Source organism: Etheostoma cragini, chromosome 1 (assembly GCF_013103735.1).
Source record: "Etheostoma cragini isolate CJK2018 chromosome 1, CSU_Ecrag_1.0, whole genome shotgun sequence".
In the NCBI taxonomy this organism is placed as follows: Eukaryota; Metazoa; Chordata; class Actinopteri; order Perciformes; family Percidae; genus Etheostoma; species Etheostoma cragini.
In genome coordinates, this window is record NC_048407.1 from 24,172,788 (window position 1) to 24,198,144 (window position 25,357).

The 25,357-nt window shown below is 40.0% G+C and overlaps 1 protein-coding gene across 2 annotated transcripts in view; it reads right to left on the bottom strand.

The window, feature by feature from the left end:
• The window catches only part of esrrga (estrogen-related receptor gamma a), a 147,551-nt gene that overhangs the window by 99,682 nt on the left and 22,512 nt on the right, over positions 1 to 25,357 (bottom strand). For both annotated transcript variants that reach the window (XM_034869530.1, XM_034869537.1), the window contains one exon: positions 12,188 to 12,268. The gene's annotated coding sequence lies outside the window, so the exon portion shown is untranslated. The remainder of the gene's footprint in view (positions 1 to 12,187; positions 12,269 to 25,357) is intronic.

Here is a 25,357-nt window from a genome sequence, read left to right on the forward strand (position 1 = left end):
CACGCACACACACACACACACACACACACACACACACACACACACACCCAGGGAAGGGGTCATCCTGGCAGGGTTACACTGCACAAAGTCAGCTACCCATAATGTGGCTGCTGTCGCCTGCATCACACCCTCATGATCCAATTAGAAGCCTCGATTCCTCCAATCAGCTGCTGTGGCACCCAACGGGTAGACGGGCAGGCAGAGGCAGGCGGGCAGCGCCAATCTCGTAAGTGCTTTTAAGGGATTAGAAGGTGGGTGGAAAGTAGGGAGGGAGGGGAACACCTCTCTCTCTCTCCATCCTTGGTGTTCTCGTTGTGTTGCTGAGACCAGAGCACTACAATACCTCTTAATTAGCACCACAAATTATTGCTGCACTTCCACATATGTGTGCTAGAAGTATGGGAGAAAAAAAACAAGCACTTTTGTAAAGGTAAATACAAGCTGGATTTGGCCTCTTAACTTCCACTGCTTGTTTCGCCACTGCTGACTGCAGCAATCTCGCTTAATATTGGACTAATGTCAAAGATTGTTGTTCCCATCAGTCACTTAGAAACAAAAACATAGGAAAATACGGTCCAGGTTGAAAAAAACGGTAGATACCCTTTGATACAAATTTTAAGGTACAAAGTGCTAAGAATACATTTCAGTGGCATTTAGCTTCATGCAGTGAGTACACATGGTAATGTGTGCCTGTGCATGCCTTCACAGATGTCCTTGTGTAATCCATTAGCTTTTAAGAGAGAGACAGAGCAAGAGAGTGGGAACAAGGGAGAGAGAGAGAGAGATCTTGATAAGGTAAAGGTAAAGAAACCTGGCTGTAGTGAGAACCTGTTATCAGAGTTCCTAAAGGGCAGATAACACAGGAAACCACATACACTGCAAATTACTGATACACTATCCAGAGTATATCTACTTTTTGTTTATAATAGCACTCACTAATTACACACACACACACACACACATCTTTAAAAATGCAGATATGTGCACAGACATACACTTATTGCAACAGGCCGACAACCATGCACAAAGGCAAACACACCACAGCTTTTCGGCCTCAAGTACTTTTTATCCGTGCAACCAGTCAAAGTTTAAAATTGGCAGAAACTCTATCTTCAATAAACCATTTAGTGAAGGTCAATATTTAGAAGAGAAAAATTCACGGTTTTTTTTTTTAAAGGCTTATAGCAGCCATTATCCACCACACACGAGAGCTGGGGGCATGTGTTTGAGGTAAAAATGTGTGTTATAATATCTTTAATCAAACATTTAATATCTAAAATTCTGATATAGAGAAATACCACCAGGCCTGTGCTTTTAGTGAGGTGGGTTTATCTACTGTATGTCAAGGAAGCGCGCGCACAGACACACACACACACACACACACAAACACACGTAGGATAAGTGTAAGACCAGTGAGGTACTGATCCTTTACATCATAGCTCATAATATACTCAGTGTTTTTTTTTTAATGTAATCTGTTATCTATGACCTCTGTCGAGATTTGTAGACAATTGCAACTACACTGGCTGACTCTCGAGTTACTCTGGCCTGTAGTTGATTGAGTTAATCAAATTACAATTCAAAATACAGTGAGGTAGGCTGTCGAATTACAGCGGAGTTGCAACAGAAATGTCAAGAAGGTTTCATAAATTGCCATTCCATATTCGGTAAAACAAGCACGGCTTCTCTTTCGGCTGGGTTTAGCTTGAGACTAAGTGCTTTAAAGTTACATTGTTTACGATTTGAATTGATTTGAGATCATATATCACAATCAACTCTCTCTCATCACGCAGTCAAAGTACGTATTGCAGCTACGGTAGCCATCCCACTTCAAAAAGCGAAAGTGCCCAAAAGGAGGTCTATCAGCCGTGGTTGTTGGAGTGCACGTCAGAGAGTGGCGCAGACGTTCGCTTCACACCATGAGCAGGCACACGCGGCACCCGACGGAAAGGACAGAGACAGAAAAAGGAGACTGCAGCTGTCCGGAGGATAATTAACTAGCTGGGATGTGGTGTGTGCGTCCGTAGCAGCTCCAATGTTCACTCTTTTTTCTGATGACACCAGTCTCTTGCTCTTCTCAATATCCAGTTTCTTTTTCTGGGTGAAGAAGAAGACTCCAGTTTCTGAAATTTGGATTTTGAATACATGTGGTCCTCCATGTTTCCTTCTTCAAACTTGCAAGGGCCAGGAAGCAACGATACCCATTTGCAGCAGTTGTGAGTCGAAAACGCGAAAGGCGGAGCAGTGCAGCCTGTTTGTCCCTTACCGGCCAACGTATTTCAAGATGGCGCATGCCTATAGAGAGTCTACCCCTGTTCATGCAAGTGCAAATGTAATGCCAATAAGCATACTTAAAAATGATGCTGGTGGTCAATATTCATAAAAAAAGGACAAGTTTGTGATCGGGCAACACCGATTTTGATAACAAACTACAAACGTTACACAATGCAGCTTTAAAGACTATATGCTGGAAAGTAAGCTATATGTATAAAGCTATGCATGTAGTAAAAAAGTTACTGAAGTGTAAATAACCTGATCAATGCCGTTAATACGTTGTATAAATTTTTGTGCTAGACAAGTCTGTGACACTACACTTTGGAGGAGGAAAAAACTACTTATATTCCGAATTTTTTTCAATACAAATGAAACTCTTTCTTGGGTTCATTTTGAGCCGGTGGAAGTAAGTCTATAGCAGGTTTATGCCACATGCAAACCCTGACACCAGATTATCCTCAACCTTGTAAGAAATGGGAAATGCAATTACAGTAAAAAACTAACTGGTTATCAATGTATGTATTCACAGGCAATGGGCAGAAAGAAACCTACATCGTACTGCATCAGTATTGACTGCAAGATAACAAACTTTTATTTATTTAGTTTTTTTAAGGTCAACATTGTTGTGTTGGTCTGTGTGTGTTCACCCACCACTGTGCAGGTGTTATCTTTCTCCTAAGCATTTTGCTTGAGGCGTCAGGACCTCAATTAAAAGAACTTCTTGTAGCAGTCATGAGCTTGAAACACACACACACACACACACACACACACACACACACACACACACACACACACACACACACACACACAAACACACACACGGCACCTCTAAAGTATGAATATTTCACAATATCTAAGTCCTTTTACCTTGAAATGACCTGATTGTCCCACCCTGTGTATATGTGTGTGTGTGTGTGTGTGTGTGTGTGTGTGTGTGTGTCACACTTCATTTCCATAAAGGTATGTGGAAGTGCATTCAATCTACTGCTCGAGCAAAGACATTGACACTAATACAGACCCAGAGGACTTGGTCCAATGACACAGAATATTTAGAACATTAATGCCCTTTTTCTTAGTTTTTACATCTCTGTGGCTTAGTGATGTAGCCTTTGTCCTACTTTCACCACATTGGTTGAACGGGACGAAATATAACTCATAATTAATTAATCACAACCCATTTGCTTCTGAACCACCTATGCTTTCTTTAACGATTCCCTAAATAATATTTGATAAAAAAAAATGTTATTTGTGTAAAATGTGTAAAAAGTAAAATGCCTTCAGATAAATCCCACTCATCTTCAGAGTTCCCTTTTTCTGATTTATAATAGAAAAGACCACCTTTAAACGTGCATTGCATCAATGACTAAATATCATAATTATGTTTACATTACATGCCTCTAGGTTGAATTCCCCACAAGGTTCACTGGATTGCTCAATGGCATAAAACAAGAGGGCACTGTTGTTCAAGCACCAACAGTGCTGAAGCTGTCTAACTGTCTCACACTTTTATAAAAAACAACAAATATCTTAATTCAGCTTCATTGCTATAATCACCTTTAAAGGGTGTTTTGAGTCCTTGAGCACTTGGGTGTTTTTGGTTCTCCAAAAGCAGCTAAATCATAGGTGTTTTATGCAGCTGTCACCTACTTTAATAGCTAAAGTGAGTTAGTTTGCACACAAAACACACATCCAGTCAGAGACACACACACACACATGTAAAATGAGAGCAATAGGGGAATTGCTTTTTCTCACTCTTTTTGTCTCTCTTTCTCCATGGTAATTTAAGAGGCCCAGTTAAAAGTGTCTCAGAGAGAAATGCAACACACATTCTGTGTGCACTAATCACATGCGGCAGCCTCTTTCTAAGTTCTCAGCCTTGCATCACTTACCAGGCTTTTTAAACAAATTCCACACAGCGAGGTGAGTTGCGCCACGCGTTAAAGAGCCAGGCAGGCCGTACAAGAATTACAGAGTCAAAATTCACAAAGTGTATTAGAGCTCAAACTGTCTAGGACAGATGATTTTTTTCATCTTAACTGAAGAAGGAAAATGCTCCAAAGCTAGTATATTGTAGCTGGTTCTCATTTCATTTAAGGGGATGGGAGTTATTTTAGGTGTGTTGTTAAGAAACATGTACAAGTTGGGATGGGAGTTAAGGACATATTAGTCTATATCCTCGATGTTACACTTCCGGATTTGCTCAGGGGCCCAGGAACTTTCAACGAATGCATATATTTTCCATTTCCTTCCACCTTCTTTGTGTTGGGATTTTAAATTCAGTGGATTATTAAGAAATATTATTGACTGCTCTTCAGATCTCTGCAGGGTAAATTCAGACAGCTAGCTATACTATCTGTCCAATCTGTGTTTTTCTCCCGCACAACTATTTTGCAGAGGCTCTGTTTGGAGTTAAGCACCGCCCATGGCGATTCTGATTGGTTTAAAGAAATGCCATTAAACCAGCGCATGCTTTCCTTTCATTCCTATTTGACAAGCCAGCCCCTCCTTCAGCGTGCTTTGGAGGAGGTTCTGGCAATGTGAGACTAAGGTCAGACTGGTGATGCAAGTAGGAAGTTCACTGTAATATGAATTTTGGAAACAAAAACTCATCACTACTGCACCGAATCCATTACCCTCAGATGGGATGACAAACAGGAGAGAGGAATGAGATGAAAAAGTCCCTCACAGCATGTCGCTTGCTAATTTAAAAAGAATAATGAAGGAAAGGAACATTGCCTTGACAGCTCTGACAACTCATTCCTTTCTCTGTCTCACCCATGTTTTCCTTTTGTCCTCTTTTTCCACTTATCCCCACTTTACTGTCCCTTCTCAACCCTCTTCTTCCTGTGTCCTCTCTCTCTCTTTAACCTGTGCTTGCCAAACACCTCTCTCTTGTGTTCACATGAAAGACAATTAGGCCCGGTGACATCAAACCCTGCAATGACAGTTGTGTCCACACACACAGAGGCACAATCCACCTCTCCTCTGCCAGACAGCTTTCTGTTCCCTCCGAGAGAGGAAGAGGAGCCCATGGAGAGGAGAGGAGAAGAGTTCAGATCAGATCTTGGGCCACTAAAACAGACTTTCATTGTGTAGTGTGCATACTAATTAGGATTATGCATTATCTTTAGAATTTATTTACATGGTGCCCGACAATCAAAGGCAACTCCTCATTTATATCCCAACTATTAAGAGAAAGAGAGAAGCAGGAGAACCGTATGTATAGAAAGATGCGTCTCTGTCTCTGCAAAAAGACTACATAATGTATGCTTCCATGAGTGTGTGTCTACTCAGAATTATCAGTTTCAGGTAATATCTTTTTTTTTTTTTTTTTTTTACTTTTTTGTGGATTTAAAACAAGTCATTAGAGATTTTGTGTACTGCTGCACAGATGGTGCTGACTGCTGACCCCAACGTCCCTTGAGACAAAAATGATAAAAAAAACTTTTAAAAAGTATCCGTTAAAAAACTATGATAATGAAATGAATGATTAAGCTAGTAAATGATGAATGAATGAGGAGAGAGCTCACCTCTTACCAGCATAATCAGGCTATTGATTAAGTCAGCTTTTCTCATAGAATTGACCATTTCTTATAGATTACCAATACTTGAGCCACTTAGGCCATTTAGAGGTGACTATGCAGCAAGAGCCCTGTTGCAACTAATGAGCATGGAATTTAGTCACATTTAGTAGAAAGTATATATGTGTGTGCTTTTTTTTTTCAAGTGCTGCAATCATGTATTTTGAGTAGATAAAAAGTGATCACGTATTGATTTTAGTAAATTCCTGTCTTATTCTTCCATTAACAGTGAAATTATATTAATGTATATTTTTTGTGATTATCAAAAAATGTTTGGGCAGATTTGATAATTATTGAAATGTGACACTCAAAAAGAAAAGGGAGAAATACTGAGGTTAGTGCGCACACACACACAAAGTCACACACACACACACACACACACACACACACACACACACACACACACACACACAGATGTTTTCACTAAATGTGGTGGGAAGAGAAGGGGAACCCGAGCTGGATCAGGAGTGGGATAACAGGAGTCCAGGAATAGTGGCAATCAATGAATGGATAGATGGGTGGATGGGTGGAAGGACGGAGGGGGATAGGTGGTGAATGGGGGAGAGTTTAAGGGAGAGAAGATGAGTGGTCTCCTGGGTGGAGTGGTGATAGTCTTGCTGGGTGTCTGTGAGACCAAATCCTTTCCAAACTGAGGGGAGAAAGGAGGGTGGAGAGGAAAAGAGACAGGTAGGGGATTTGAGGTGAGGAGAGGAACAAAACAGTGCCATGATGATGCGGAGAGAGGAATGAACTTAAAAGACGTATTGCGGTATGCATCCAGTATAAAGGCATTGGAGGAGATGAAGTGGACAGTATAATCAACCTCACACCTCTTTTCAAACAATTCCCTCCAATTGAACATTATTTAGGATTTGGGTTTAAATCATTGCATTACAATTACATTTTTATTAAATGAACTGTAAAATTAACTCCTTAATTAACGCTTACAGGCGTTTTCTGATGACTCTGCAGTTGCTGGGTGTATAAGGGATGGACAGAAGGGAGAGTACAGAGCGCTGGTGGATGACTTTGTGGAGTGGTCTGGTAAGAATTATCTGCTGCTGAACGTGGATAAGACTAGAGAGAGAGTGACTGACTTCCGAAGGAAGGGAACAGCTGCACAGCTCCTTTGCATCCTAGGAAGAGACGTGGATATGGTTGAGGAGTACAGATACCTAGGTGTGAACATCGACAACAGGCTGACCTGGAAAACCAACAGTACTGCTGTTTACAAGAAGGGGATGAGCAGACTCTATTTCCCAAGGAAGCTGAGATCCTTCAATGTGTTCAGCAAAATGTTAGAGATGTTCTACCAGTCTGTTGTGGCCAGTGCTCTGTTATCCTCCGCCATCTGATGGGGCAGCAGCATCGGGGCCAGCGACACAAACAGACTGAACAAACTGAAAACTGATCAGGAAGGCTGGTTCCGTGATCGGCTGCAAACAGGACACGTTTGAAGCTGTGGTGGAGAGGAGATCACTGAACAAACTGTTGTCTATCAAAGATAAACCCAACCACCCTCTCCACCCCACACTGGTCCAACACTGGAACTCCTTCTATAAGAAGCTCCGACAGCTTAGATGTCGCACGGACCGCTACAAGAAATCATTCCTACCACAGGCAAAAAAACACCTTTTAACACCTCATCACTGGGGGCTAGATAAGACTCTGATACATCACAGTACTGCACTAAGTGCAACCTGCACAATAGGTTTATCTACATATTTCTCATACTATTTAAGCAGTAGCACTTTTTTGCATTCCCAACTTGGTTATATTCAATTATTTTTTCTTGTATTTTATTCTATTTTTATTTCCTGTATATTGTATGTATGTATCTTGTATCCTAGTGTTTAGTCTTCTGGTTGCTGTGCCAAAAAACTCAATTGTTCCAAATCTTGTAGAGACGGAGGGTGTAGGTACATTCAAGGAGATAACATAGACACAGGCTAATTATTGCTAACTAAAATGCTAGTTAACATTAGTAATTAAACCTTAACAGCTAATGTAAGTCAAAACTGTTTGCGAGCTTCTCCTGACAATACAGTGATTTGTCAACTATGTGACAGCAAGTCGCGTGGTTATGACACAATCGTTAGCCTATTTTTACAAAAACATCTGCTTCGGAGTCACAACGTGAGATACAAGGTAATAATACATTGTTGTGTTTCTTTAGAAATAAACAATGGAAAAATAAAGTCTTTGAAAGTTTCAGATGTAAAGTCATTCACTGACGTAAAATTGAATGGTGGTCAATGGAATGCTAACGGCGGGTGAGTGCTTCATAGCACTAAAATGGCACCATAGAAGCTACGATTAGAGAGGAGAGGCTTACCCCTTAAAAGTCCTTGTTTACACTGTATTCCTTCCACTGGACAAGAAAACTCTCCGTACCACTTCAAATTGAAGCCATTGTTGTTGCAGTAACTTTTAACAGTACATTGCGTAACACATCCATGGTACATTGTCTATAAAGCCAGCTCGCTTACGTTAGCCGCAGAAGGCAGCCCTGAGATTTGGCCTGTTGTTACCATAGCAACCACCTACGTTCTGAAGGCTTCATAATTGTTTGATCCTTATTCTCTGGTTAAACAGTTTTGTTTTAATCAGAAGAGAAGACACATTAAAAACACACAACTACAGTACTTCTTTTTCTATTTCTGTTTTTACATACCCTTGAATGTTTTTTATAACAAAACATATTTTGATCAAACTTGGCAGGCCGGGCCAGCCCTGGCCCATTACTGACTACGCGCATGCATTGAACAGCAAAATGCCTAAAATAACAGTCTGTCCATGTGAAAATCACACTAAAATCATACTGCAATCCAAATGTAAACATACCACTTTGTCTGCATAAAATGACATAACAGGTAAAGAAAAGACATGTTAAGAAATGACAAAAGAGGTTGGTGTAAGGAACTCTGAAGTTCCCAATTAGAGGTAATTTCTTTCATAAAGAAAACACACATGACCACAACCCCACAACCACAACCAGACCCACCCACACACACACACACACACACACACACACACCAGAATAGCTGTATCGATGAGGAGGCCTAGTCAATGACCATCAGAGGAAAACAGAGACCGCCATTAGCCAGCCAGTCAATCGCTAAAGCATTCTGGGTAATTCTAGCACACACATACATCCAGACACAGGGATACACACACTGACAGCAAGACGACACCACTTAGGGGCTTCTTAAGCAAACATTAAGGCCAGACTGGATTTATTTCATCACTCTGTTTGGTATTACTTATATGATCATGTTCTGTCCCTTCCAGCTTTCTGTTTCCTTTTTTTTTTTTCATGCTCTCTATATCTGCTTTATTCTACCTCTCGTTTTTTTAAACTTTTTTACATATTCTCTCCATCTCTCTATCTCACACTCTTTCTTTCTATGGGGTAAAGTGGCGGTTGGTTGTTCCTCAGAGGTCTTAACCAACTCTCATTAGTGCAGTGCAGTGCAGTAGGGTATATGTGTGTGTGTATGTGTGTGTATGTGTGTGTGTGTGTGTGTGTACAAGTGGTGGGAGCATTAGCCAGCCAGCTAATCAATAGGCAAAATCCACTGGGCCCCTGCTTATGTTACCATCAGCGCTATTTATAGGGAAACACACATGCCCACCAAAAAAAAAATCACAAATAGCTGTATGCTATCACACACACTGTTGATAGAGTGTTGGACTCAGGCCTTTAAATTCAAACTCAACGTTACGCTGATAAGATTTAGGAAGGATTTTTGCAAAACTGTGACCTAGATCAGGGTTTCACTGGCCCCTTGTATATTTTACTGCCCTGGAAAAAAGAGGGGGGAAACTTTGAAATGATTGTAGATTTACTGACAGCGTTTGAGCACTTCACTGCAGAAACTGACTTTCCACTTAGCTAACGTTAGCTTGTAATCATTAGCGCACCCCGCCGTCTCTCCACCTCACTCCCAGCCTTCAGGAAACTACTTTGCCGGGAGGAGAGCAGCTGCTGCAACTGCTTTAGAGTTGGGTGCAGCACCTCAACCAAAGCCAGGCCGGAGCTGCTTAGGGGCTGCAACGTACAGCCCCTGGCGAGGGAGGCGAGCAAACATACCGTTTTACTACCCTCGGGGCGGTGACCTCAAAAAAAAAAAACTAAAGCAAAATTTGTTTTCTTTATTTTGGCCCTCACCTGAAGATTGACAGAAGATTGTTGAGCTGGAGACGTAAATGCATTCACTTTTTAAGACTTTTTTTGGCCCTATGTCAAGACACAATGTCAAAGGGTGACTGCTTATTACATATGTGTGTTTCTATTGTTTTAGGCTATGCTGCATGGAATGCTTTTAAATGTTTACAAAACAGGCACTCTAGTGGCCCAAAGGTCTAAGAAGTATAACATATAATTGCAATTTCCCTGATTGGAATCCGACCGGGGACCTTCGTTACACGCCACCCCCCTCTGTTTATCTTTCCCTTTTTCTTCTCCTTTACTGAGCTGTGAATTGTCCAACCAAGCCAAAATACCAAAAAATATTCTTGAAATGCATTAAAAAATGTATTGTTTTACTCAAGGTAAAATGAATAATGTTAAGGCTCCATCTAAATCCAAATAATTACAGTATAACTTTTTCTCTTTGACTTCCTCCACTGTCTCACCCTCCCTTAGCCTCTCTCTCTCCCTTATCTGTCGTTCCTAGTGGGAGTGAGACAGATTAACGTCAACGCTGGTTTTACTTATCATACTGTAGCCAGCACAATCCTGCAACCCTGCAAGGGATAGAGTGGAATGGAAGCAAACTGCATCACCATGCTAAACACTGAACAGAACACACATACTTACTGTACGTAGACACAGAAAGTGGTACACTTCACTGATGTACTGCATGTTAAATTGGGGGTTGTTAATACTGAAAGGGACTGATCAAAGTCTTACCAATAATATGAAGACTGAACTTCAGGTTCCTTCTCTCAATATTCAAAAGGCTAATTTGTCTAATGTTCAGCATTAACAAATATCTGCAATACAAGTATGCTAGCTATAGAAAGCACTCAGTGTCTAAGTTGTTTTTTACGTAAGTCTATGGAACCGCTTACATGCTACACTGAAACAAATGTCTTCACGGCACACCAAGTTGTGATTACATTTCTGTTCCACAAGTTGTGAGTGTTACATATTAAAAAAATATATTTTCAAAGTTTTGTATTAAATATATTTATGGTTCTAAATAAATGTAAGTCTTTTCATGTATGTGTGCATGAGTGAATATGTGATGTGCAGTCCTTGGATTGGCAAACAAACCCCCCTGTGTATGGGTGTATGAGAATTTATGTGGACCTATCTTTGTGTATTACTCAGAGGTCCCCCCGCCCTCTGATACACAAGCACAAACATACACACACACAAACAGTTAGAGCTTAATGAAGCAGAACACAACCTGGTGCCCATTAGCCTGATAATTAATAATTTCTCCCTGCCTCCAAACACACTTATCAACTTGCAGAGGAGGTTGGGTGTGTGTGTGTGTGTGTATGTGGGCGTATGCGTGAAGGGTATGTGTGTCTGTTTGTGCCTGCCAGTGCTTGTGCACTTTGGCAGATAAGAGATGTGGTTGGTAATGACATATGTGTATGTGAGCATGTTTGAACATACTGTAAGTTTGTATTTCATGCCTGTTATGTGAAAAGCACTACACGTAAATGTAGTTTGTGTTGCTGTTGTCCACCATATTTAGATCAAGTAGGGTAGGCTAAATAATAGAAACACCTCTTTGTATAATGTAATACAACAACAGCACCACCACAAAATGACCATACAGATGAATCAACACCTCTCCTAAAAGGTTTCAACAAAAACTGAACATTAAAACATTGATCAAGGTTTTCTTGCATTACACTGCACTGGTTTTAACTAAGTGTACCTAATAAACTGACAACTGAGTGTTTTGGACATGTAAACATCATAAAGCAAGCTAGTTTTTGCCGTATGTGGTGGAAAGTTGATATTGTAAGGGTAAAAGGTTTGCCCACAGCGTTGTTGCAACTAACTGATCAAAGTAAGGCAGCAGAGAATAAAATCAGATTCACAGAAGTGTCTTAAAACAAGAAAAAGCAATATAATCATAGCTTGAAAAACAGAATAGTTTCAGCCTATGGTTGAACATGCACTGCATCAGCACCAATGAAGGCTCTAAGATACACACACATACATACACTTTCACACCTTAAAAGCCTCTTTAACTCCTTGAGTAACTTATAGACCATCGCTCTTCAATGGTTGCTGTAGTGGCAGTAGTGAGGGAAAAGAGGGAAACAGACAGTGAGGGACAACCTCAAGATTGCAAATGATGTACCATAATGTTATGGACCGGGATCCATTCTGTGTCCTCTTCCTCGTCTTCCTTCTGTGTGTCACTTATTCTTACTGCTGTGATCTAGATATTGGTGGAAACAGAGAGAAAGAGAGGGAAATACACAGACAGAGACAGAGAGAAGGAAAGCAAAAGGAAAAAGGAGAGAAAACAAGGAAAAAAGGTCAAACAGCAATGCTACAGTTTGCTTCAGAAATGAAAGGTGTTACTCCTTTCTCACACTCCGCCATTTTCATTCTTTCCTTCTCTCCTTTATTTTTCTTATTTTTTCATTTCTTCATGTTCTCCCTTATCCCCTGCACTGCACTCACTCTGCCTCCATCCCCTCCTTCACCTCCCTTCTCTCTATCTCTGTGAATAGAACTTCAAAAGCCTCTGAGTTAGATGGGGAGTGACAGTGTTTGCTATTGGTATGCAGGCAGATATGTCTGCTCCAAAGTGTTAGTCTAAAGGCTCCGGCTAAGTGTTTGTCAAGACTTAAAGCCATTGTTCTCCTATCCTCTCCTCTCAGATCTAAGACCGCTCCCTTTCTCTCTCTCTCTCTCTCCACTTTTCTACTTTGATGGAGCATTTTACTGCTGTGTGTGTATGTGTGTATACGGGGAGACCGTTTCGAGACCGTTTCGTGTGTGTAAAAGGTTGTGCTGAGAGAATGTGTTCACTTTTACGGTTGTGTTTATATGCGCAAGCATCTCACCAATAAGCAAAACCCTTCCACTTGTTGCAATTGGTGAAGACCGGATTTGAGCAAATACAAATAAGGTGTTTCTAAGTCAAGGTGATGGTATCATGTTTTGTCCAAGGTTCCACTGATTTAGATTCCATTCAGTATTTGCAAAGTGGTTACATTGATTAAAAAATTGTTCCCTAATTTTTGATTTTGTGGTAATATTATGTCAATAAAAAGTAAGTTTAAAATGTGTCAGAACAATGAATCAAATGTGTCTTGCTGTGACAAGTGCAAGGGGCCTACTGTCCTGTGTAGTGCTTTCCTGCGATTACATGAGCACTGGACTTTTAACAGTAGAATATGTATCATATCTATGGTTTATGTCGGAATGTAAAAAAACACAATGTGGTCGAAATTTCATAGCTCTCAAAAGGCTGACATTTAGGAGATGAAAAATGTCCTGCAAGAAACTAATAGCTTACATCTAGTACACCAGAAAACATCAATAGTACACATTAGTTTGTTTTGCCTAGTTAGTACTTTAAGTCCAAGATGACAGTCTCCATCTTGAAGGTCACGGTTTGATTCTATTTACCCGTGTAGTGGCAAGATATGCTGTCTGTTTTTTGTTCTTCAAACTTGCGCAAGTAGGCAGGTAGTGGAGAAGGTAAAAAATACTGAGGGTATCTCTGTTTATGATTTCAAAAGCTCATTTTGATGAATTTTGAGATTTCCAAAGCTTGATGGAATTACAGTGAGGAAAAAAATATCTGCATCCGTCTATAGACGGAACCACCAAAACAACATAGAAGAAAGCCTTGAACAGTCAGTAACCAAAAGGCAAAGCTTGGTTTGAAGTTTTAATGAATTGTGAACAATTGTAAATGTAATGCATTTACTGTATGTGATCAGAAGCCACAAACCATGAGTACATTTTCCACTTTGTTAAAATGTTTTTGGGTTGTTTTTAATAAAGCCTTGACATGAAGCCAAGTTGTTTGCTGGTTCATTTTACAAAGAAAAAAACATTAGTTAAAAAAATGAATGTTGCACTCTTGTTTTCCATCTTCCTCTTCCCATCCCTCCATAGCTTGCCCTCTGTCATTTTCTCTTGACTCTCACCCTCTTCTTTTCAATCTCTCCCATCTTCCCTTGTGTGTGTGTGTGTGTGTTTGTGTTTGTATGTATAAACACTGCATTTCTAACAGAGTTACACTCAAGGCAAACAAAAAGCAGCTCTTTCTTTGAAGCCAAACCCAACGTTCTATAGGGTGGAACTGTTAATCACTGATAACCCTGCAGCATCTCATCTTCCTGTGTCTCACCCCCCACTCTTTCATTTTTGCCGTCCTCTCTCACTGTCTGTCTCTTCACCTCATACCTCTCCCCCTTTCTTATTGTCTTACCGGTATTTCTCTACTCTCTGTCTTTTTCTCCCTCTCTCTTCCCATTTAGTCAGTTTTCACAAGAGAGTTAGCATCTTGTAGTTGTGTTTGGCTGATCACCACTGATGTGTGTGTGTTGTGCTGGTAGGTACTGCCAGTAGTGTGGCAGTGAGCGTGGTGAGCGCGGTGCCAGTAAAGCAGATTATGAGTTGATTTTGGCGAAGGAGGCTGGTAATTCCTTTAAACCAACAAAGCAGTTCCATTAGCCCCCCGCTGGTGTCCTGAAAACAGACACTGTAACGCTCCCAAAACAGAGAAAGCACAGCTAAACATACACACTTGTACAGTGTACTATTTCAAACCATGTGAACAGTGATGTTGCTAGGTAAGCGTCTTGCTGAAAGCATGTAGTAAACTAACTAGCCATACATCCAGGGCACACACCCTTTTTTTCCACTGAACACAATGTAATTTATTTTGCAGCACTGCACACTGGCAGTGAAAGGGATTCCTAAACTGCCCTTTCTGTCCTTAAAAAAAAAACATAGCTTAGGAACAGTATGACAGAAAATGTTAGTGTTTTTTTTCAAAACGCGGTATACCTTAAAACCGGTTACCAGCCCATGACTACTTTGGACCAATCGCTAATATTTTCAAATCGTCGTAAGAATGCATCTATGTCAAAAGGGCCAGAGTATACAAATATAACACAGTTTTCCTGTGGCTCAACTTTGATCTGAGTGGATAGACTGAGCCATCTGGGGGTAAACAGACCATCTGACTTTTTAGGACCACTTTTTATGATTCTTCCATATTCCATTCAACAAGGTCGCAGGAATATATGAATTATTGCTCTCCCCTTGCAGTTCCTCCAGCTTTTAAAAGTTGAGGTAGCTTTTTTCAACTCATCCCTCAGTGGTAGGGCTGAACAATATTGTGTTTTAGTATCGACGTCGCAATGTGCGCACGTGCGATAGTCACATTGCTGTACGTTGCGTTGTTGACATAATCCTTTTTTGCTGATTGATAGAAAAGTAAACTTCCACCGTTCTCCTTTTACATGATTATTATCGTCCGACTCTTCCCATTTAAGACAGGTAGTCGTGTGGGCAACGTGTGTATGTGACGTTGGGGTTATGAGCTAATATAGTTAGCCTAAAGATCCAAGGGGTTCGTCCGTCCTAACTAACGTTACGATTCGGAGCCACGAGGCTGGAAACGTAATATTAATCTACAACAGAAGTCTGTGTCTGATGGAACGTCATTTACACCAATTTAATTGTTCTTGGATACACAGAGTTTGTTTTTGTAGTGCGCGTGACGTGCAGGTCTGATCAATTTATCAAACAAACAAGCTGGCCTCGCTAGTCGACCACAACCTGGAATTTAGAAGAAGCAACATGCAGTCACTCTCCTTCACGTTAGCCTGGATTGATTATTATATGAATACAATGGTGTCATGCTAGTCAACCAGCGTATTTCTGCCTCATGTCACGCTCCAAAATCCCTTCAGAAGAGTAATGTTAGTCACAGCGCTTACATGCTTTGGTGTTGGTAAAGCATTGAAGTTTAACAAAGAATGGTTCACATTAGAAAAGGTCCTTTTTCAATTTTTTCTTCTAGGTAGATGCACTCCTCTACAAAATCACCGCAGTAGTTGAGAATGATTTATTATTTCTAAACAGAGCTATTTATGTCATCTTTTCAAAATGACTTTTTTGTTTTTAAATATTGCAATAAACATTGCAGGGGAAAACAATATCGCAATGTAAGTTTTTTCCAATATCGTGCAGGCCTACTCAGTGTTAAAAATGCATCATAAACTGTGTATTAGTGAGTTGTATTTTCAAGTTAAGGAATTTAAAGCTACATCAGAATAGTGAAATGGTACAAGAGATTCAGGGATTTAGGCAAATAGAACAGGGACTTTTGCGCTCTTCAGACAGAGAGGATCATTACAATGTCTTATCAGGCTTTACACACACACACACACACACACACACACACACACACACACACACACACACACACAGTCACTCCCCCCCAAAACAATCCTGTAAAGAAGGTGGAGCCTGAAACTCCATGTGGTGGTAGTCAGAAACTACAGGCATGTCCTTCACAGGCTTAAATGTGTAACCCGCGGCATTCAAATTACTCATTTTCGTTTGTATATAATATGCTGCAGCCGTTTGTGTTGCTTAAAAAAAAGCTATATTGATTTGTTTAATTAAACAGTATGATTTATTTTTAATTATTAAAACCAAAATGTTATCAACGTTTATTCTTTCAGTTCAGTTCACCTTTAATGTCTGCATGCAGTCTGCCACCGCGCTGTTTTACACAACTATGGCATGCTACTCTTCAAACAGTGAATTTGTTTTTTACAAACAAGACAAAACAAAAGCTGGTGGTTTTTGGTGTGTTTATCTTAGTTTACCACAAATCTTGAAATTCAGGCAAATTTTTGAAAACTTAGCTGGCAGAGACAAACCAGCCGCTCTCTCTCTACATCAGCGGCACTTGTAGATTGCTAATTATGCACGTCAATGACGTCAACAGACCATACCAATGATGCCTGCATTCCTTACTCTTTCTAAACTTCACTCAGATCAGCCTTCTGAAAATGTGTCACCCTGAACAGTGAAGCCCTCCCTGGGATTCACTAAAAAGGACCACCTGTGGGTCGCGGGGACTCACCACATTGTAAACCTATCATCAACATCACTGAGAAGGTCACAAGTATACAATCTGCTTCAAAACACACAGACACACCTGCAGCTCGTAAACTAATACTCAAACACGTGAAAGCATGGAAACACATTTGTTCACGTCATTCCAGACATACACTCTCAGTTAGATCTGAATGCTTCAAACAACAACCAGCTGCATAATTAATGGATATATGGTTAATATATGTGCTTGCACACACCTCCATAATCTTGGTGCAACATCTTGAATCTGGATAACATGAATGTGGAGTCAGAAAAATTTCAATTTTGTTCATCTTGTATCTGGGTGTTGTGCATACAGTATTTACACAACAAACTAGACTACCTTTCATAATGGGCATGATACTATGTACATTACGATAGTTAAAGTATGGTTAAATCTAGGCAACTGAACTCCCATGGTTAAGGATTGGGAAATATCCCCTCTAAAAGAACTCACGGTTGCTTGGTGATTGGACACAAATCACAACCTACTAATGATAGCTACATGGTTTCTAAATTGTTTTTACCATGTTTTTTCTCAGCACAATTAGCAGCTTGTTACCATATATGCCAAAGTCATTCAATTCACTGACTGTGAAAGTAAAATATGTTGCTTATTTCAGCTTTAAACATTCAAGTTTATGTTTCAGTTGACTCAATGGTTCAGAGGAAGAGACGTGGGCACAATGGGACAGACAGTAGAGCAGACAAACTGGCAAACACAGACAGACTAACAGACTTGGTTGATTTGGGCTCTATGACCTGCTGCTATGGGATACATACAGAGTCACACACAAACACATACACACACCAATTGGGATATCCAGACCTGCCACTGAACAGGATTACCTCTGTCAAGGGAGGACTGGTATCCCCTCATCAGCGCACACATACACACCACATCATAATGGTTCACTGGGCAAGCTGATAAGAGTGTGTGTGTGTGTGTGTGTGTGTGTGTGTGTGTGTGTGTGTGTGTGTGTGTGTGTGTGTGTGTGTGTGTGTGTTGGTGTTGAGCAGTCTCTGATGGCAAGGATTAGGGACTCTTGACTCTCACAGTCTATCAGCTAAGAACCAACCATCACAAAAACATGCTCAGACACACACACACACACTTGCTCGTACGCACACACGCACACACGCACACACGCATACTGTAAAATCCAGTTGATTTGTTAAGCAGCATGAAATATAAGCATTTGTTTTTTTACTGATGATTTAGAGAAAATAAAAATATTCTGTAGTATGAGAACAACATCATGTTATCTTTATATTTTATTTGTTTTCATTTTATAAATAAAATAAAGACAAATAAATGTATTAATTGGAAGACTATTTTATACTTACAGTAACAACCTATTTCTTATTTTGTCAAGAATAGGACTTAGGGTCGAAAAATGAGATAAAGATTGAAAAGCATAAAGCAGCCCTAACAAATTAGGGCTGTCCAAAAATGATGTTCCTTCTAAAAAACAAAACACATACAATATCTATTTGTGAGCATAATGTCCAAGAGGGCAAACCAATACAACGGGAGACATAACTACTTGTATAGATATATTTATTTCAACATAAAGAGGTCTACATACCTACACAGTACAAAGTAAACAAACAAAATAATGTCCTATAAACGTAAAACTTTAGAGATTAAAAGACTGTTGACCTCTCTCCCTCTATTCTCTAGAGAGTGAAGGAGGCAGGAGATGACACGTTTGACATCGCAGGGATCGTAATTTGGGCATAATCAACCAAGTCTCTAGCTGTTCCTTGAATTGTCTGACAGAAGTTCCTGAATCTCGTCATTTTTCCAGTACGACATTTTTGTGGCAGCCTTCGCTAAATGACCCATCTTCTTTACCCTCGGATTCTTACTGTTTTCGTGCCATCCGTGTGAAAGATCATCAACACGCCCGTTGGGAATTCTCTGGCCAGCTGGGCACAATCGGATATTTCTCAGACTTTGTTGGGAGCTGAAGGTTTAGAGTCATTTAGGGAGCTGCAGCACAGGCTCAACGCGCCCACAGGCACACATGTGTGGTAGTGCTGCTTTTTCACAATCAAATATTATTTTTGATATTTGAATGTCTGTTTATTTTTACAGTAACACAAATTTGACCTCTAAATTGGTTGACAGCCCTACTAGGGACCCATGTAATACAAAAGGAAGGAGCTTGGGGCTTTGATAAGAAGTATGTGTGTTTGTGTCCTAAAGGATAAGAGCTCTCTAGGGTTGACCCTTACAGGCGTGCACAATTTGGGGAAAAATATGAGTCTCGACTTTTTAGCTTAGAATTCATATCACGATTCTCTACCACAATTTACTTTCACACAAAGTGTAAAGTGTATTGCACACATGAACATGAAGATGTTTCTGGCACCTATAGCACATTGTGCATCCCTACAAGCCTTTGAACATAGAGGTTTCAATAAAGAGAAACCTATTTTATATATTCTTTGTTTGACACTCTCAGAAGAAAGTAGTAGCGTTTGTGATGCAGTGGGCTTGTAAAATTAAATGAGAATTGAAGTTGTTAAAAAACAACAACAAAAACAACATTTTAGCGATTTTATAACAATTAATAGTGCCGGCCTTGTCCTCTATTAGGGTTGGGCGGAAATGCGGTTATACGGTATACTGTGTTGTCCTAAAATTGCAACATATCAGTTTCAATCCCGTCACAAAAGAAAATGCAATGCACTTATATAGGAGACAAGGATTAAATAATAGGCATGTCGCGCAGTGACCTGGTCTCGGACAGCGTTTCGGGTTCCGACATAATGAGGAGGGAGAGGTGTTTCAGTATTGGTGTTTGGTATTCAGTTTCTGAATGGTGTAGGCACAACCCAAAACTTTGGTGACGCCGTTTGAGCCTTACATCATCATTTTTAATCAGTCACTGTAATACCGTGGTGAAACAGAGAGGAGGTTTGACATATCAAAATTTACCACCCAACTCTATACTGCATACCATTGTTTTGGCTCTGGAGCTTCGGTAGTGATCAACAACAAATATTCAACACCAGGCTGCTTCAGTATAACCACACAGACCTCTGGTCGGATTTACAGTATAGTAGGAAACTCGACTCAGCCAAACACTCCTCTGTTCTCAGCTCAGATAGACAACTTAGCTCTGCAGTGTTTCAATGTTAAATACTGCAAAAAATTAGCCTAGCGTCTAGCGCTCTTTTCCTCTGCTCATGTAGCTTAAACCCGTGCACCTGCTCTACCAAGATTACCTCAGAAAACACAGCTATTTAAGAGACAAATAGACAGCCATGATACCATAAGTATGAATTGAATGATAGATTTTATATTCACAGGGATACAGTCAGTGGCAAGCATCTGGATTCCAGTGGACAACCCTCAGTAGAGACACAGAAAATTTGTTGGAGATAAACTCAATGGTAAGAGAAATGGGAATAGCATGTCAAAATAAGAGAAAGAGAGAGAGAGAGAGAGAGAGGGAGAGAGTACAAGATGAATGTTAGAGAAAGAGAGAAGGAGCACTTAACCTCTGGTTAGTGGGGTCACATCCCTATGGTAGTGGGGGAAGAAGGTCCCTGCCCATACACACACACTCCCAAAAACACACACAGGCACACATTCACAAAATCATTTTCACGCACACTGTGCATACATGCAGACACTTTTCAATGGTTTCAATTCTTGAAAAGGGACAACTGGACCCTAGATGATGTCTCAGCCCCCTCCCCTATTTCTCTCTCTGAAAATAAGCAAAATATGGACCCTTTAACGCCTGCGATCTACAGAAGGTCAATGCACAGTGTGTGCATTTTTAAAACTATCAATTTTAGGAAGTTTCTAGAAGTTGTAGTGCTGATTGCATTAGCTATTCCTTTTAAATGTACTAATTAAATTGGGGGTATTATAGTTGTATGTGTTCCATGAACTATAGTGACAATACGCAATGAGACAACAGAGAAAGGAGGAACGATGGACCGAAGAAAATAGAAAGAGAAATAGAGATGGACAAAAAAGAGAGACAGAAAAAATAAACCTGACAGAAGGAAGAGAGAAACAGACAGATACACAGAGCGCAGAAAGAGAGCAAGTGAGTGCAGCTCAGAGAAAGAGAGAGAGAGCATTAATTATTTAGAGAAGGTAACGTGAAGCTTCCTTGGATCAGGCAAACTGCTGGCTTTTCCCCGGAGAAAAGAGAGAATGAATTAGGGTGAATTTATTAGAAACCGTGTGTGTGTGTGTGTGTGTGTGTGTGTGTGTGTGTGTGTGTGTGTGTGTGTGTCAATATAGTACAGGCACCCACCTTGGTTTCTGTTGTTGTGTCACACACACACTCTCACACACACACACACACTCTCACACACACACACACACACACACACACACACACACACACACGCACAAACAGATTCTGAGAATCCCAAGCCTGTTTCCAGGTTCATTAATAAAACAGCAGCTCTTTATATGTGCTCTTCCCCTAGCTGTCTTGCCTTTCATCCTCTGTTTGTTCACACACACAGTGGGATTTGACTGTGTGTGTGTGTGTGTGTGTGTGTGTGTGTGTGTGTGTGTGTGTGTGTGTGTGTGTGAAAAATCCAACTGGGATTAGGGGATGGCCCGCCTGTTTGTTCATCAGTCAGACAATAGTCGACCCCACTGTGGTACATCTGAAAATCTGATCTCTCTTTCATCACGGGTAAAGGGGAACACCACTCAAGCTTTTCTGGGAGATTCTAGGTAAATTCTTCTTGTTGATCCAGACCTTTGATCCCATGTTTAGCTCTACTGTATTCATATATAAAAAAAAAAAAATTAAACAATGTAAACTAGAGAATGCAAATGCAGTGTGATTGCAGGCTGCTGAAAAGCTGGAGGAACAGCTGTGAGATAAACTGCATTGGTGCCCTGCAACAGGAAGCAGCTTAAGGGGTAAGAAGAGTTTAGAATAGGGTGCAAAGGGGGTTTTGACATTTTTGGGGGTTTCGAGAATTATAGTATAAGGACTTGAATGAGAAGTGTACAGAGAAGATGTTAAGTGTTTTAGTTGGAATAAGAGTACAAATGAAGAAAAAATGTCTAGGTGTGTAGACCTTTTAAAAAACATGTTTGTTTGGAAATAAATGTATATATATAAATATACTTACAAGTAGTTATGTCTCACACAAACGCACGCACATACAGACTCTTTTGCAATTCTCTGCAGTTAGTTTTTAAGACTATTTAGCAAGTTAACAGTACAACCAAATTAATTTCCCTATTTAAAAATAGCCCAACAAGGCAAACACCAGTCCAAATTCCATTCTCAAAACTAACACTTTACATTTTTATTTAAATATGTATCAGTTACTTTTCCAAATACTTATGATTATTTTTCAAAATCCACGTAGATCCACCGCATAGCATTAATTTACTGCCTCACCCGTTATTGCCTTCTTCCAAAACAGTGGTGAGTAAATGCGAGGAATTTAGTTCTCATTTAAACAAAATTAAGACTGGTCTATTAACTGCATGCCAAATTAATCAGAGCACACAAGGCCAAATTGCTCCTTAATTGACCATATGAACGGCTGCTGACAAACAATGTAGCATTTAAAAGGCTAGTCATTACAGAGACTGGTGAACCGGATTTAAATTAAAAGTGTAAAATACGATACAAGATATGAAACTTAAAGTCCTTTGAACAAAAACACATTACCAAAAGAAAATCAGTCTTGCCAACTGTGACGTTGTACAGGGCCCTCTGGTGAAAAAACTATACCAACTACATGGTCAAAAAAGCTGATCAGGACATCCCTATTTGGGTGTGTTCAATCTAATCCTTGCTTAAACCAAACTCTGAACACTTAAAGTAGAGATAGCGAGTTTATTGAGTTTGGAGAGATTTGCATAGCAGCAGCAATAATCAGCAACAACACTGCACCATACGAAGGGGAAACACTACTAACTGTGTACTGTAGCACAATAATAACAAACTCTGTAAAAGAAGATTGTGTAGAAATTTTGATCTATAATTGTCAAATCGCACACCCTTAATTCACACTATGTAATTGTAAAAAAAAAAAAAAAGAGCACGTGTTAGTGAAAATCCCTGCACCATGCAGCAGAGGCAGTGCTTAATGTGCACTTTAAAGTGCTCATATTATGCGTTTTGGATTTTTCCTTTTTGTGCACTTTATAGGTTTACAAAGTGAAAAAAGCCCCAAATCCACCCAAAGGACCATCTTGCAGAGAAAACAATGTTCACAAACTGCTCCTCGGAGTTCTGTTGTGGTCCAGCCTTTACCTCTGTGACAAACGTGCATCACTTTGTAACACAAGTTATAATGCTCTCCTAGCTGCTAGCGTGGCACGCACTCTTACTCTGCAGCTGACTAGCTAGCTACTGCGCATGTGCAACTCCCAACAAAGACGGAACAGAAGTGAGATGCCTCACTCTGTAGCTAAGCAATGTGCAGTCCAACAAAAACATGTTTTTTTTTTTTTATTTGAACCACATAAATCTATTCTGGTACAACCACTAAATACAATTATGAAACAAAGGATTTGCATAATATTAGCACTTTAATACACCTGCAGGTTCCCTTCTGGCTAAAATGAAAATAGATTCACACCAGGGTCTTTGACATGATTTTAACATGACTGAAAGCATGACCAACGGTGGACTCAATGGCTCACTGGTCCACGGTTGATGTACAACACACGTCTCCTACCCCTTTTAGAATCTTCACTTCGTCCTGTATTACTCTTTCTCTGCTTCTCTCTCTGTCTTATAGACACACAAACACCACGTAAACATTTTAACAGCTCTGGACTAGAGAGGGATCATCCTGGTTTACTGAGACGGAAAATGTGAGTCAGAGCAATACTTTCCTGGTTACTCTACCTCTGTCTACCTCTCTGTCTTACAGTCAGCCTGTCAGGCTGTCAGCCTCTGTCTCACCTTTTCTCTTACATAACTTTACTTTTGCATCATAGCTCTACCTTTCTGTTACACCATCTGGATGTCTCACACCCTGTCAATCCTAATGTCATATTCTTTATTATTATTCCCATTTGTGCAAAAGCATTTGTGATACAAATTCTGTCTTTTTGCCCATTTATTGTGTAATTTATTAGACTTCCAAGGCTTAGTTGAATGCTTGTGATTTCCTGAGGCAGGGCTGTTGAAGCCTAAAGTTTAAGAAAAAAATGATGGGGGATGAGTTGTCCTAAAAAGCATATTCTCAGGATGAAGGTTTCACATGGCTGCCCTTCAAGAGTCAGGTTCTGTCCGAGGTTTCTGCCTGTTAAAAGAAAGTTTTTCCCCACCAAATCCTTGCTGTTGAGGGGGAATTGTTGGGTCTCTATAAATTATAGCGTGGTCTAGACTTACTCTACCTGTAAAATGTCCCAAGATGACATCAGTTGTGATATGACACTATAAATAAAACTGCATTGAACTTATTTATACACCAGCAGGGGGCATTTAAAAATGCACAGTCACAGATCTACCGTATGCCCTCTTGACCAGGGAAATCCCAGAGGTGCGTCTGCAATTACATCTTCCTGCCAAAGATGCCGCTAGAAACAACCTAGTCTCGTCTGGATTTACCCTGCAGAGACCTGAGAAAAAGTTTACCATAGTCCTCATAAATCGACCAGAGTTTAAAATACCAACACAAAGAAAGCCCAAGGCAACGGATATCTGGCCTAAATGAATGAAATCCAGCGGAATTTCCATTGGCAACAGAGCAATCCCAGAAGTGGAACCTCAAGGAAATACGCTAGAAACAACCTAACTCAAATCTTAAGGACAACAACTTTGACAAAAACAAATGTTGAATAATACACTTCCAGAGAAAAGTCATGAAACATTTCTAAATAAAGAAAAAATAGAAAAGAGCACTTCACCTCAGTCAGTCAGACATTTATATTATTTGTAAAGAATTGCAAAACATGGATTTTCGGCATTTTCTGCTATCGCTCTGTTTTGCTGGAAACGGAAATAATGTAGATACCGTATAATCAGAAAATATTTAAGTCAATCAAAAGTATCAATGCTAGGGAAAAGAGTCAGTTTTCAAAATTGTCACAAAATCGTCACAAAAACTTAAATCACGATTTTTCCCCCCACCCCTAGTTACCATGTTAATTAACATCAAAAAACATTTTCATATGATAATACAGAATGGTAGCAGCTGGTACCCTCACTTCACCAATCTATAATGTAGTTTAGGATTGTACTTTTAAATAATTTGAACAAAACACGTTTGACTTCTCATCTTTTAAAACCTTTAAAACTGCAGTGCATAATCTTATCCTAATGTCACTCTGTCTATTGTTGGCCATGTATGCTTCTGATTTCTCTTATTTATTACACACTATACATCAGATTATGCATGATTGCAAGTCCTACATATCAAG